Consider the following 12805-nt stretch of genomic DNA (forward strand, 5'->3'; position numbering starts at 1 on the left):
GAGGTGGGGCTGGGCAGGCTGCTGGGACAAGGGTGCTTGGGGCTGTTGGGACTTTGGGGTGTCCCAGCATGTCCCCCCCCTTACATGAGACCTCTTCTGTTCAGGGGTGCAGAGCACAGAGTGGGCTCACCCCGCACAGCCAAACTGCCAGGGAGTGAACAGCAAGGAGGAGAAAAGCACACCTGAAAAAAAAAGTAAGCTGGGGTAGGGGCTACCAAGGGGATGTTTAGGAAATCTGTCAGAAATCATGTCATGTTCATCCTCATTAGTAATGAAAACAACTTACAACACAACAGGGAATCACAGAGACCTGCATGCCCCCACACAGTGGTCCCAAACATTCTGGGCACAGGTTATCAGATACTCATTAAAAAGTGTGTGTTTTGGGGAGGCAGCTGCAAGTGCTGCCTGGAGATCCCTCTGTAAGTGTCCACGGACATTGCTGCTTTCTTCTGCTCTAGGAAGGCAAAAACACAGTGAGTGGGCTGAAGCTGAGTTTCAAAACCATGCAGTGTCCTGCTGTGAGAACAGTGGGATGGAGAGCTTGTGTGATCAACTCTCACCCAGCCCACAAGTCACTGAAATTCCTACAAGAAGGGGATCTGAATTTTCCTACACCTTGAATAATGCTCAAATTTAACCTTCAAGATCATAGCAGCCCACAAGAAAAGAAATATCTTATTATCAAGCCCTGTAGAGCCTTACATTGTTTTTTCTTTGGTGCTGCAATTTCAACACTCCCAGCATTTATTGCAAGTTATCTCAGACATTCACTGTGTTCAGTTTATGTTCATCTCCATCTATTTTTAACCAAAAAATAACCTCAAAGGCACATAGGAGCAGTGCAGTATTTCTCTTGAGTATCGTAAGACTGCTTGATCACATCTTTTTCCTGGCACTTAGTCCATTGGTTTATGAATTATTTTGTTACACTGAGTACATAGTTGATAGTTTAATGGCTGGAAGTGGTTGTTCTGGAAATAAGGATGGAGTTGTCATGGCAATACATTGTGAGGAAGATTAGGGCATGCTTCATTGAAGGCATGCATTGAATTCTCTGTTGTTTCAGCTACTCTCTTCTTGCCATGTTTGGAGAACATCCTATCTAGTGCAATCCTCCAAGACATCTTACTGGATTCCCTGTCAAGCAGTGACTAACCCGATGCTTTGAGTCACCAATTTGCCATCCCTGGGCTGGGGCCAGGCCCGTGCAGAGGGGGACCCATTGGCCTCCAGCACTGCCTCTTGGGCCATACCAGGAATTCCTCCCAGCCCCTTTGAACTAAACCCTGAACAGACTCATTTGGCTCCAAGATACACAGGAAGGTTTCCAGAAGCAGACAAGGAGAGCTGGGTTTCTAGAATTTGATTGTTTTAATTTGTTGAAAATGTTTTTTAAGACATTGATAGGGATAAGTGGGTTCCTAGATGTATGTCAGAAACACATATTGAAAGTGTCACCTCAGGGTTGCCTCCCACCTGCCCTACACAGCAATTTGTTGAAAGTCACTGTAGCAGTTCCTGTCAGAAAATCTGCCAAAGGTGGTTTTCATGGAGTATCTCAGTATTTCTGACGGACTGATAGCATTGCTGGCTCCTGTTCAAAGAGCTCAGCTGACACCAGTTAAAACTCTGGTCATGTGTGACCTGTCACTGGGGATTTTTTCATGCAGCCTCACTGGCAGAGACACAGATCATGTGGATGGGAAAGGTGAAACATCATTGCTACAAAAGCAGCTTCTCTGTAACTCCCATGTTCTCAGCAGATTTAGTTGGTGCCTCCCCAATTACACACAGTGATAAAGAATACAAGCTAAAAACCTTATCTTTGAGAAAATGTGCATGGGAAAGGACCATTATTGACAGTCCCATGCAGGGTCACAAATCCATGCTGGTGTTTGAAACAGGAGCAAAGAGAAACCTTCAGACATTGAAACTCAAGGGGGGGCAGGGGGGATGAAAGCCACAAAATAAAAAGCCAGTCTATGAACATGTGGAAATACAATTCTCAGAATTGCCTGAGTGAAAGGGAAGCCCTGTATTTACGTCTGAACATCCTATGGTGGTCGACAGAGCAAATCCACAGCAATAAGAGGTTGCAAAGAAAAGAGCTTATTGTCAAATCCACTGACACGGAGCAGCAACAACTCATTGTAACTGCAGTCAACACCTTTCTTGTAAATACTCCCTGCCCTGTACGTGATCTGCTGCTTGCAGCAAAGATGACCCCAAGCACATGGGAAAAGGATCAAAACAAAAAGCACATGATGGTCCTTAACAGAAACTACATTCTCCATGGAAGGGACAAACACACATGGCCTTCAGATCCACGTCAAACAATACCAGGGCTGCAGCAGGGCTGAAGCTGGGAAAAGCAGATGCTGCCCAAAGAAGAATCTGCTGGAGAGGTTTAACATGCACAGCACATATCAGGAAATCAGAGTGCTTTCATGTGAGCAAAGAAGAGCTCATTGCAAGCTTATTTCCAGCAAGCATCGATGAACCGAGTGACAGAGGGACTCAAGAGACTCACTGAGGCTGGTTGAGCTTGGATCCAGCTGCTTCTGGAGACAGGAGCCAGCTCCAGAAACAAGGCCTGGCTTAAGGTCAAGAGCTACTGACAAACGTAGGAACAGTTCTGCAGCATTTCCTCTTAAGAGATGCTATTATCCACAGCAAAGACCAGAAGATTTCAGCTAGTCTGCATTCATGGGAAATTAGGAGCTGGCAGAAAGCAGGAGGGGCCCCGAGACACGGTGGGAGGGGGGAGATCCCCCCAAGCCACATGTTTTTCACTCCTTCAAAGATGCATTCAGTTTAACCCTCCAATCCAAAGCTGCTTCTGCAAACGTAAGAAAACCATCTCTAGCTTTTAACAGGTGCCAAATCCATTATATTGGATTATTTGGATTTTAGAGTCAAATTAGCTTTGTGCCAGTGGAGCAGACTAGATGATTTACTGAAGTCCCTTTCACAGTGCTTGTCACAATTTTACAAACCAAATACAACACACAAAGAGTTTTAAAACCAAACCAATTGCCTCCAAAAGTAATATTTGCCTCCCCATGCAGTACAAACCTGTGCAGATTGCATGGAAGCTACCAATGTTGTTTGTAAAGAGTAATGCATCTAAATTCCCAATTCACAGTAACTGTCATGGAAAAATTACACCGTGTTTACAGCTAATTTAGAACTAAGCCTTAACTTGCAGCTCAACCATGAAAAAGTGGCAGATAAATCTCATTGGATAGAATGGATGAGTATTGGTGGTGCTCATGTGTCCTGAGCATCTCCAGAGGATGCTGTCTCCAGAAATGGTGCTGGAGCAAGATGAGGAGCTCCTGGGTGCCTGCAGGTGGACATTCACTGCTTTCCATGCACACAGCTTACAGTCAGGAGACAAAAAGACCTACAAACTCAGCTACAGCTGCCTACACAGATATAGAAGGTCTGTTCACCACATTTCAGGTCATCCATTCTCTTTCTACGCCAGGACATTTGCAATGAAAACTTGAATTACTAAGTAGGTGACAAAACCCAAAGCTTTTCCTCATCGGTCAAGCACGACGTGGTGCTCAGAGTCCCAGGGTGGAGGTGCAGTTGTGCTGCATCTGTGGCCATCACCACTGCCTCACTCCCGGCTCCCAGGGATGTCCTGTGGGATCTGGTGGCAGAATGACATTGCCATGCCAACAGGGACAGGTGAACAGAAAAGCTTAGGCCAAAAGCGACCTGGGAACCAGCTGGGTCCTGCCAAGGAAGGAGGCCCTGGTGTTGCTGTTGGCTGCCTGCCCTGCCCCAGGGCCCTGCAGAGAGCCCAGAGGATGCAGCAGATCTGCAGGAATGGGAGGGGGATGCAGCTGCCCTTGGCTTGGGATGTTAAACAGAGCCTGGCAGTGTAAAGGAAGAGCAGATCATGCCCTGAGCCTGTTCTTCCCTTCCTTTCAAAAAACAACAGCAACAAAAACCCAAACAAACAACAAACAAAAACAACCCACCTACTTACCCCCAGACCCAAAAGATTATTAAGACCATGAGGCTGACACCTCCGCTAAAAGGATTTTTAAGAAATCCTCTGCCTTTGGAGTGTTATCTAGGGGAGAGTTATCACCTAGGCATCATGGGAGGCTCAAACTCCCCTCCTCGTTAGCAGTGACAAACATCACTCACAGAAGGGCCCTGGCACTGCTGTACACTCTGCCAGCCAGAGGAACATGCAAAGCAGCCACTTGAAAAACAAAATTCCCCACTTTCTCGTGCATGTGGAACGAGCATGATTTATCTGGGAAGGAATTTGCCCTCAGTGTTGATCTCCTTAAAAGAGACGGTAACTAAAATAGCTGCAGGCTGCTCAAAAATTAACCAGTTGTCGTGTGCAAGTGATGTTCTCCTTATCCTGAATCCAGACCCTTAACCCAGCACCCTGCCAGTACTTGGTTAGTCCCTGTCCCACAGCAGATCATGGCAATGTTTCTGCAAAGGCAGAGATTGGTATCATTGCTGGATGGTTTTAAATTCAGCGGAGGAGCTGGCAGCCCTGCTGGCATGGGCTGCTGAGGCAGGGGAGCCATTCCCAGCTTGGCCCAGGCAGAGAGCATCCCAGGACTGGGAAAGAAAAGTTATTTGGTAGGCAGGGAAGAAGCCAGCTGACACAAACCACTCACCCAGCCAAACAACCAGGATTGCAAATATCAGGAAGCAGGATTAGAATCACAATTTGCCGACACAGACGTTATTGGCTTAATAGTGTTTATGAAACCTAAAGTGAATTGGTTGGGGGAGCAGAACCAACCAACCACCAAAAAACCCTCCCAAACCAAACAGTCTGTCTTGCGTAGGTTCGTGTACAAACTCTCCCACACAGCCTGGGACCCAGCTTTGGATCAAGGCCTCAGCTTGGCTTTCATTTACCAGCCAAAAACAACCGAGCAAATTTATGGGGGGGTAGAAGGGTGGACAGGGCTGGGCAGTGTAACAGAGGTTGTCATCTCCTTGGGTTCTCTGGGTTGGTTTATGTTTCCTTGTCTGTATCCTATCCAAAGTTGCCTTCACATCCCCAAGGGAACAGAAGGGAGATGAATCCCTTGAAAGAGCTCCTCATCCCTGATGGGTACCCAGGGCCAGGGAGAAATTCAGTCCTAACACCTCTAAGCTCTCACCAAGGAGTGATGCCAGATGTGAAATGCCTGAGGTGGACAGGGCACACCTCGGGCAGGAGACCTGCTGGAGGCAGCAGATTCACAGGGAAGCTCCAGGCAATTAGATGCTCTCCTACATCAAGACATCATAAGGATGATCCTACCATCAGTGTAAGGATGATGAGGTACCTCACAATGTAACAGAGGTTTTATTGAGTCTTTTTACTGGGGTTATTATTCACAAAAAGCTTTGTTTTAGTCTTTGGCTTGGGGAAAAAAAAAAAAAATAGAGAGCACATTGAAAGGTTTAATGAACCTTTAAAGACATCATGGCAAGGACTGCCAACTTAACCTGCCAAAACAGCATTATTGAGGTCCTGGAAATTCACAGCAAGGAAATGTGTGTTTAATGTACCTTGTTTAACTCCTATTATTCAGAGGAATCAGCAGATGTATTTCTCTGAAGTGCACAAGATGCTAACACAGCCAGCATGCAGTTGCTTGGTCTGTGCCTTTCTACAGCTGAAGAAATCAGATGGAAAGAAAAATACTATTTCTCCTCTCCCCAGAGCCCTCCAAAGGGGCCTTTTTTCAAGCCCTCTTTTAAGATCCATCATTTGTATTCTTTTCCAGTGCTTCAACCAGCATTTATCTCCCACTTGCTGTGCTCTTCACTTCAGATGCCCCATCCCAGCGAACTTCCCTTTCTGCACAACACCAAACATAGAGGCACTTATTTTTGTACTACTCTTGCAGTGGCAAAGTAAATACTGCTAAGGGAGATCCTGGGGCACACCTCAAATGTCTGCCCCAAGCAGCTGATTATTGCTGTTGTCGCCTCTTGGAGCAAAGCAGCACAGACTGGCCTGGTTGAAGCAGCGTTCCCAGAAACAAAACCACAGCGTTGTCACAGGTGAGATGGAACAGGTCCACGTTTGAAGCACGGGCAGGAGACCCAGCTGAGCATCCCAACGTGCCAGAGGCAGCCCCGAGTCCAGCTGGCCCAGACTCTGCTTCACTTTGTGCACTTCGGACCCAGGCTGCGACCTTGGAAACTCTTCCTGCCCTGCCTGCTCAACCAGGGAAGCACTTTAGCACCTCACCTGAAACATCAGCAAGCACTTCATCTCGACTCATGCCCCAAATGGTTGCAGTTCCCACGGCCCCAGCACAGCATCCCCCTGGTTTCCTTATGGAAGTAAAAGCGACAGTCAACCCCACGCTGACACAGCAGCCAGAGCTCCCGGCTGAAGTCCTTGTTTTTACATAAAGAAGAACATGAAAGCCGCACCTTGCACTTCCCAAGGGAGCACCAGAGCTACCAAACTCCTGGCAGTTGTTAGTGCACGTGGTGTTTCCCCCGCAGGTAAAGGCGCACAGACACACAACAGAAGGTTCAGGGCTGCCCAGAGCAGGATGCTGTGACTCACTGCCGGGTCCCGGGCTCAGGGAGGGTGGGAGGGGAACAGCTCTGCCTTTGCTTCCAAAACTGCTCCATCTGATGGCGAATCAATGCAAAACACATCCATAACCCTGGAAGGGAGGGCTCAGGGCTGGCCCGGTGCTCTCTGCCTGCTCCTCGAGCACCAGCTCCCTCGGCAGCATCGCAGCAGGGTGCGAGTGCTCCCACCAGCAAGAACAGCTCTAGGATGGTCTTATCAAGTGCTCCCACCAGCAAGAACAGCTCTAGGATGGTCTTATCAAGTGCTCCCACCAGCAAGAACAGCTCTAGGATGGTCTTATCAAGTGCTCCCACCAGCAAGAACAGCTCTAGGATGGTCTTATCAAGTGCTCCCACCAGCAAGAACAGCTCCAGGATCGTCTTATCACATGGCTCAAATGTTTGGGAAGGGGATTGCATGAAATCTCTGGAAGGGGCCCTGCAGACCACCAGCTCCAGCCCAACATCCCCAGGGCAGCATCCCAGGACCCATGCAAGACATTTAAAGAGGGGCAATCTCCATCCTCTCATTCCCAAGCCTAGCAGTGCTCCCAGATCAGCTGATCCTCCCATCAGGAATGTTATTGGAGACCCTGCAAAAAGCAGTATCCTCCCCAGGCTTTGCCTAAGGGATGTCTCTGTTTCTGGGCACATAAGAGCAAGGAAGGGATGACAGGAGAGTAAGAAACAGCTCTGCATTACTTGGCCTGGCATTCCCTGTGGAAGGCAGCCCCAGGCAGCTCTTCCCAGCCAGCCTGTGCTCACTCTCCCACTTGCTGCTGGTGCCAAGTCCATGGCAGCAAAGGCCAGGATTGCAATCAGAGCCTGCCTCACCACTGGGCTGGGGGCATCTAATGTAAGACAACAGAGGCAATTGGAAGAGATGAAAAAGAGGTTTTTTGCTATTTCCTATAACGTGACACCAGACTGTGCTAACGAGAGGTGAGGACACCTTCTGCAAGTAGAACAGTTTGAAGCATTACTGCTATTTCCCTGCTTTCATTAGACCTTCCTGACTGACACTGAAGAGGACAATCCTTCCTGATGTCTTGTGTCTGCACTCCCCATTACCCATGTCCTTTTTACCCCACTCATCTTCATTCTCATGCAGGTACTTGCAGAACAGGGCAACCAGCAGCCGACCAAGCTGCCCAGCCCCTCTGCCCTCCCTTTCCCTTAGTGCTGTGGGTTTCTGGGAACAATGCTGGATTGCTCCTGCTTACTAAATCAGTCCCAGTTTTTACAGCACCATTTAAACGACTTCCTCAGGAAATTTCACAGGCACAATGGCAGGCATTGATTTCAAACACAAAATACCCCAGCAGAAAACTTAAAAAGGAAAGATGTGCTGTAATTGGTCTTATCAAGTGCTCCCACCAGCAAGAACAGCTCTAGGATGGTCTTATCAAGTGCTCCCACCAGCAAGAACAGCTCTAGGATGGTCTTATCAAGTGCTCCCACCAGCAAGAACAGCTCCAGGATCGTCTTATCACATGGCTCAAATGTTTGGGAAGGGGATTGCATTAAATCTCTGGAAGGGGCCCTGCAGACCACCAGCTCCAGCCCAACATCCCCAGGGCAGCATCCCAGGACCCATGCAAGACATTTAAAGAGGGGCAATCTCCATCCTCTCATTCCCAAGCCTAGCAGTGCTCCCAGATCAGCTGATCCTCCCATCAGGAATGTTATTGGAGACCCTGCAAAAAGCAGTATCCTCCCCAGGCTTTGCCTAAGGGATGTCTCTGTTTCTGGGCACATAAGAGCAAGGAAGGGATGACAGGAGAGTAAGAAACAGCTCTGCATTGCTTGGCCTGGCATTCCCTGTGGAAGGCAGCCCCAGGCAGCTCTTCCCAGCCAGCCTGTGCTCACTCTCCCACTTGCTGCTGGTGCCAAGTCCATGGCAGCAAAGGCCAGGATTGCAATCAGAGCCTGCCTCACTACTGGGCTGGGGGCATCTAATGTAAGACAACAGAGGCAATTGGAAGAGATGAAAAAGAGGTTTTTTGCTATTTCCTATAACGTGACACCAGACTGTGCTAACGAGAGGTGAGGACACCTTCTGCAAGTAGAACAGTTTGAAGCATTACTGCTATTTCCCTGCTTTCATTAGACCTTCCTGACTGACACTGAAGAGGACAATCCTTCCTGATGTCTTGTGTCTGCACTCCCCATTACCCATGTCCTTTTTACCCCACTCATCTTCATTCTCATGCAGGTACTTGCAGAACAGGGCAACCAGCAGCCGACCAAGCTGCCCAGCCCCTCTGCCCTCCCTTTCCCTTAGTGCTGTGGGTTTCTGGGAACAATGCTGGATTGCTCCTGCTTACTAAATCAGTCCCAGTTTTTACAGCACCATTTAAACGACTTCCTCAGGAAATTTCACAGGCACAATGGCAGGCATTGATTTCAAACACAAAATACCCCAGCAGAAAACTTAAAAAGGAAAGATGTGCTGTAATTATATCTCTTCTGGGCTTGCAAGACGGAGGAAGACAAGATATAAACTAACACAGGCACTGAAGCTGTGATGTGCAGTAATGCTGTAACTAATACAGCCAAAGCTTTCAGAGCACTTCTCTTGCAATCAGGGTTTTGAAGCCTAAGTGCAAAGCTTTCCATTTGCTTGCACACATGATCACAGCAGTGTCATTTTAAATGGCACAATCTCATCCCTCCACAATCCAGTTAAACAAGCACAAGCAATAATTAAATACCTGTGACAGCTCTTGGTACACACAAAAAAAAAAGGGCATGAAATGCAAATTCAGGTTTTCAGTCAATTTCTAGAAATAATAAATGCTTTAATAGAAGAAAAACAACTATGCAATGAATGCAAGATAAGGGCTCTTAGAAGGTCTGAAATCGCTTCAACTCTGTCACAACAGACACTTTTATACAGCTTCTCTGAAACTACCTTTTCTCAGCCAGTTTAGGATCTGCACATACATTCCACTCTTTACCTAAATGAAAATTAGTCTGTGGTGTTGCTTTGCTTCAAAGCAGACATGATATGCAAAGTATGGAAAGGTTTTAGTGTGATAATTATTTTCAAGTTATATTCCCAGATACAGAAATGGGGGTTGGAGTTGGGGGGCACTAGAATCACAACTTTTTGTTTCAGTGCAATTAATTTCAGGATGCATATACCAGAGAGACCAATTATCTCACCATAAATCCCATGATGAGTCTGTAACTGAACCCAGGTTTCCCCACAGTACAGACAGCAACCTACCTCTTGGGTGGTGCCTTGTTTCTATGGTAAACTCTTTGCTCCTACAGGGCTGATGTCCTCTGGCTACAGAGCAAACATGACACAGATTGAGAGCCTCTTGGCATTGGTTTGCTCCTGTGAAAGGAGAACCCTACTAATAAAAAGGGGTCCCCCACTCCTCTAGTGTCCCAAAGCCACCCCATTGTGTTGAGCAGCAATGTGGAAAGTCCAGAGTCAGTACCAGGTACAGATTTAGTGAAGGATTAACCCTTTTAGGCAAGGTTGGTCAGAATGAGATTGCTTCTACAGCCCACATGGTATAAACTGCCAATCAGCTCCAGAGACTGCAAAACAAGAAATGTTTTCACTTTTAATGTCCTTGAACTTGCACCACAGAAGGCAGCCACCCTGAGGAGCTCTCCCAGCCCTGGTGCACCCAGTCCCTCTGCACATTGGAAAAAACACTTTAATGCAAAAGCTGAAGAGGATGAGGATTTGGGTTTTGCTGAGGTTTGTACCATGCTACTGGAAAAAAACCCAATGAAATCAAATCACTGCCCAATTCTTGCATCTGAAAATTTGTTGAGGAGAAACTGGATTTGTTTTTCTAAACCTGATTTTGCAGGAACAGTGTATAACCAGTTTTACATCTCCCACTTCTGTAATTTAAAGCCTGTTTTGACTCCGCCACATACACTCAGGTATAAACGTCATGTTTGTTTATAACAGGGGAAAACACATGTATTATTTTACATCTCTCCTCAGAGCAGATTTACCTGTTGTGGTTTACAGGAAAAAAATAAAAATCCTCATTATTGGCAGAAGCAGGAAATTCAGGCATAACTTTATAACCACGTTTTATAGATCTGATCTGCAGGCGTTCCTGGAGACAATCCTGCTGCCGCCTTGTAACTTGTTCCACTTTCCTCACCTCACAGCTAAAGAAGAAACGAAGCTTTTATTTCAAGGCTCAGTTTTGTGTTATTACCAGCACAGCTATTTATAATCCCTGGAACAATAGCTGACCTTGGCCCAGCTCAAGCACTTGGATACCCTGCTCCTGCATTGTCCCACAGCATTCCCACCCCACTGCCTGCGACTGCCTTCCCTCCCCGAGGCTGCCAAGCCCTTGGATGCAGGGTGGGGACATCACAGAAATCATAAACAAAGCAAAGCAAGCCACGACAGTCAAGGCTCGACCCACAACACATCTGAAGCCGGGGAGAGGTGATATCTCCCTCCCCCAGCCAGCGCAGGCAAAAAAACTTCCCTGCTGACCTCTGTAATGAGATAGTTTGCTGTGCTATCAGCAACTGCTTCTTGGAAGTACAAAGCAAACTCTTCTCCCTGGCAATTTTCTTTCTTTCTTTCTTCCTGGAAAAAAAGCCAGGTGTCCTGGTTTTTCTCCTGGGTTATTTTTGCAATAAGGAAGTAGCAATGAGAGCAGAGAGGGGGACACCCCTTGACCCCACAGCCCTGGCTGAGAGCTGGGTCCTTGGGCAGCCCTGCTGGGGGGCCAGTGGGATCAGTTTGCTGTGCTGCAGGGGGTGTTGCTGCCAGCCCCCACCAACCTCAGGCACATGAGCTACACCTGGATCCCCTCGCTTAGTGCTTATGTACCAGTCTGGGCAGCCCTGGCAGGGCTCCTTGGCTACATGGGCTAATGCCCTGGTGTGCTGGCAAAGGGAAGCTGGTGTTGAAGCCACAGCACTTTGCCTAGAAGGGAAGGGTTAGTGAGGAAGGGCAGAGAGCAAAGAGGAGGGTTAGAAATTGGCCCCAGAGCAGGGGCTTCTTCTGCTTGCTATGAGGTCAGGTGAACAAACCTGTTTGTTCCCAGCACTGCCTCTGGGAAGCATGTCTGGGGTGCAGGGAGCTGCTGGTCAGACAGGCCAGAGGTCCAAGTGCTGCTCTGGGCTTCCCTTGATCAGAGATCCCCACCAGAGGGACCTCTTGCTCAGAGCTGGGGAAACCAAGCTCCAACCATCCTTCTGGGCTGTCTTTTGCCCTGGGCTGAGCCCTGGGCTGAGCAGAGGCAGCTCTCAGGCTGCACTGACCATGTCTCTCCCTGGCCCAACACCTGGGTTCAGCTCTTTTGGAAGAGTAGCCTAGATTTGCTGGGAAGAGGGTGGGAGGATAACTGAGGCAGCATCCCATCTCCCACAGGCACAGAGGGAGGAAGGAGGGCAGCCCTACACTTGGCTGGCCCCCCTCAGCATGGGGCCACCGTGGCTACCCTGAAATAAGACTGTTCACTGGAGTAAAATCCCTGCACAGTGATGGTGAGGAAGAGCAGCCCTTGCTCTGAGCCCAGCCTCAGGTGGACACCTTGGGTTACAAGTACTGAGCTTCTGGGAGACCAAAGCCCTGTTCTCATTTTCTAGGAAACAACACATCCTCCTTGTTCCAGCAGCAGCTGGTGCATGTGGGGAAGGAGGGGCAGGAATCATGAGGTGCTCTGGGCCTCACTTCTCAACAAAATTTCTGAGGAACCACATGTATCCAGTGCTTGGGCACAGGGACTTCAGCAGGGCAACAACTTCTGTCCTTCTCCATCCATCCCTCTTGAACAAGAGAAAGCACACAGGCACAGTCCTTGAGCTACATTTCAGTCAGCCTGAGATCCAAGAACCATTCACTTGGAATCACATTCCTTTTCCACCTGATTTAGACCAGACCCTTGAATTTTCAGCTTAAATACAAAGGGGGAAACCTTTCACCCACCACACTAACGTTTGAGTAGGAAATCAATTCATTCTGATTTTGGGATTCCCACCCAGAGTGAAATTGAATCAGTACATCTGCATAAAAGCACCTGAGAAACTGGGTTCTCCATCTCCCATTAAAATCATTTGATTGCAGGAACTCAACATCCACCCCTCAAAGGAAAGGCAGAGCACCCATGAGTGCCTGCCACCAAGGAGCCACACACAATAACCCCTACATGGGTATATGTGGGGCTGCATGGACTAAGTGGGCTTTATCAGAGCAACTATTTAAGGCTGAACAATTTCCTCC

The sequence above is a fragment of the Chaetura pelagica genome, unplaced genomic scaffold, assembly GCF_000747805.2.
Source record: "Chaetura pelagica isolate M959 unplaced genomic scaffold, ChaPel_1.0 scaffold420, whole genome shotgun sequence".
NCBI lineage: Eukaryota > Metazoa > Chordata > Aves > Apodiformes > Apodidae > Chaetura > Chaetura pelagica.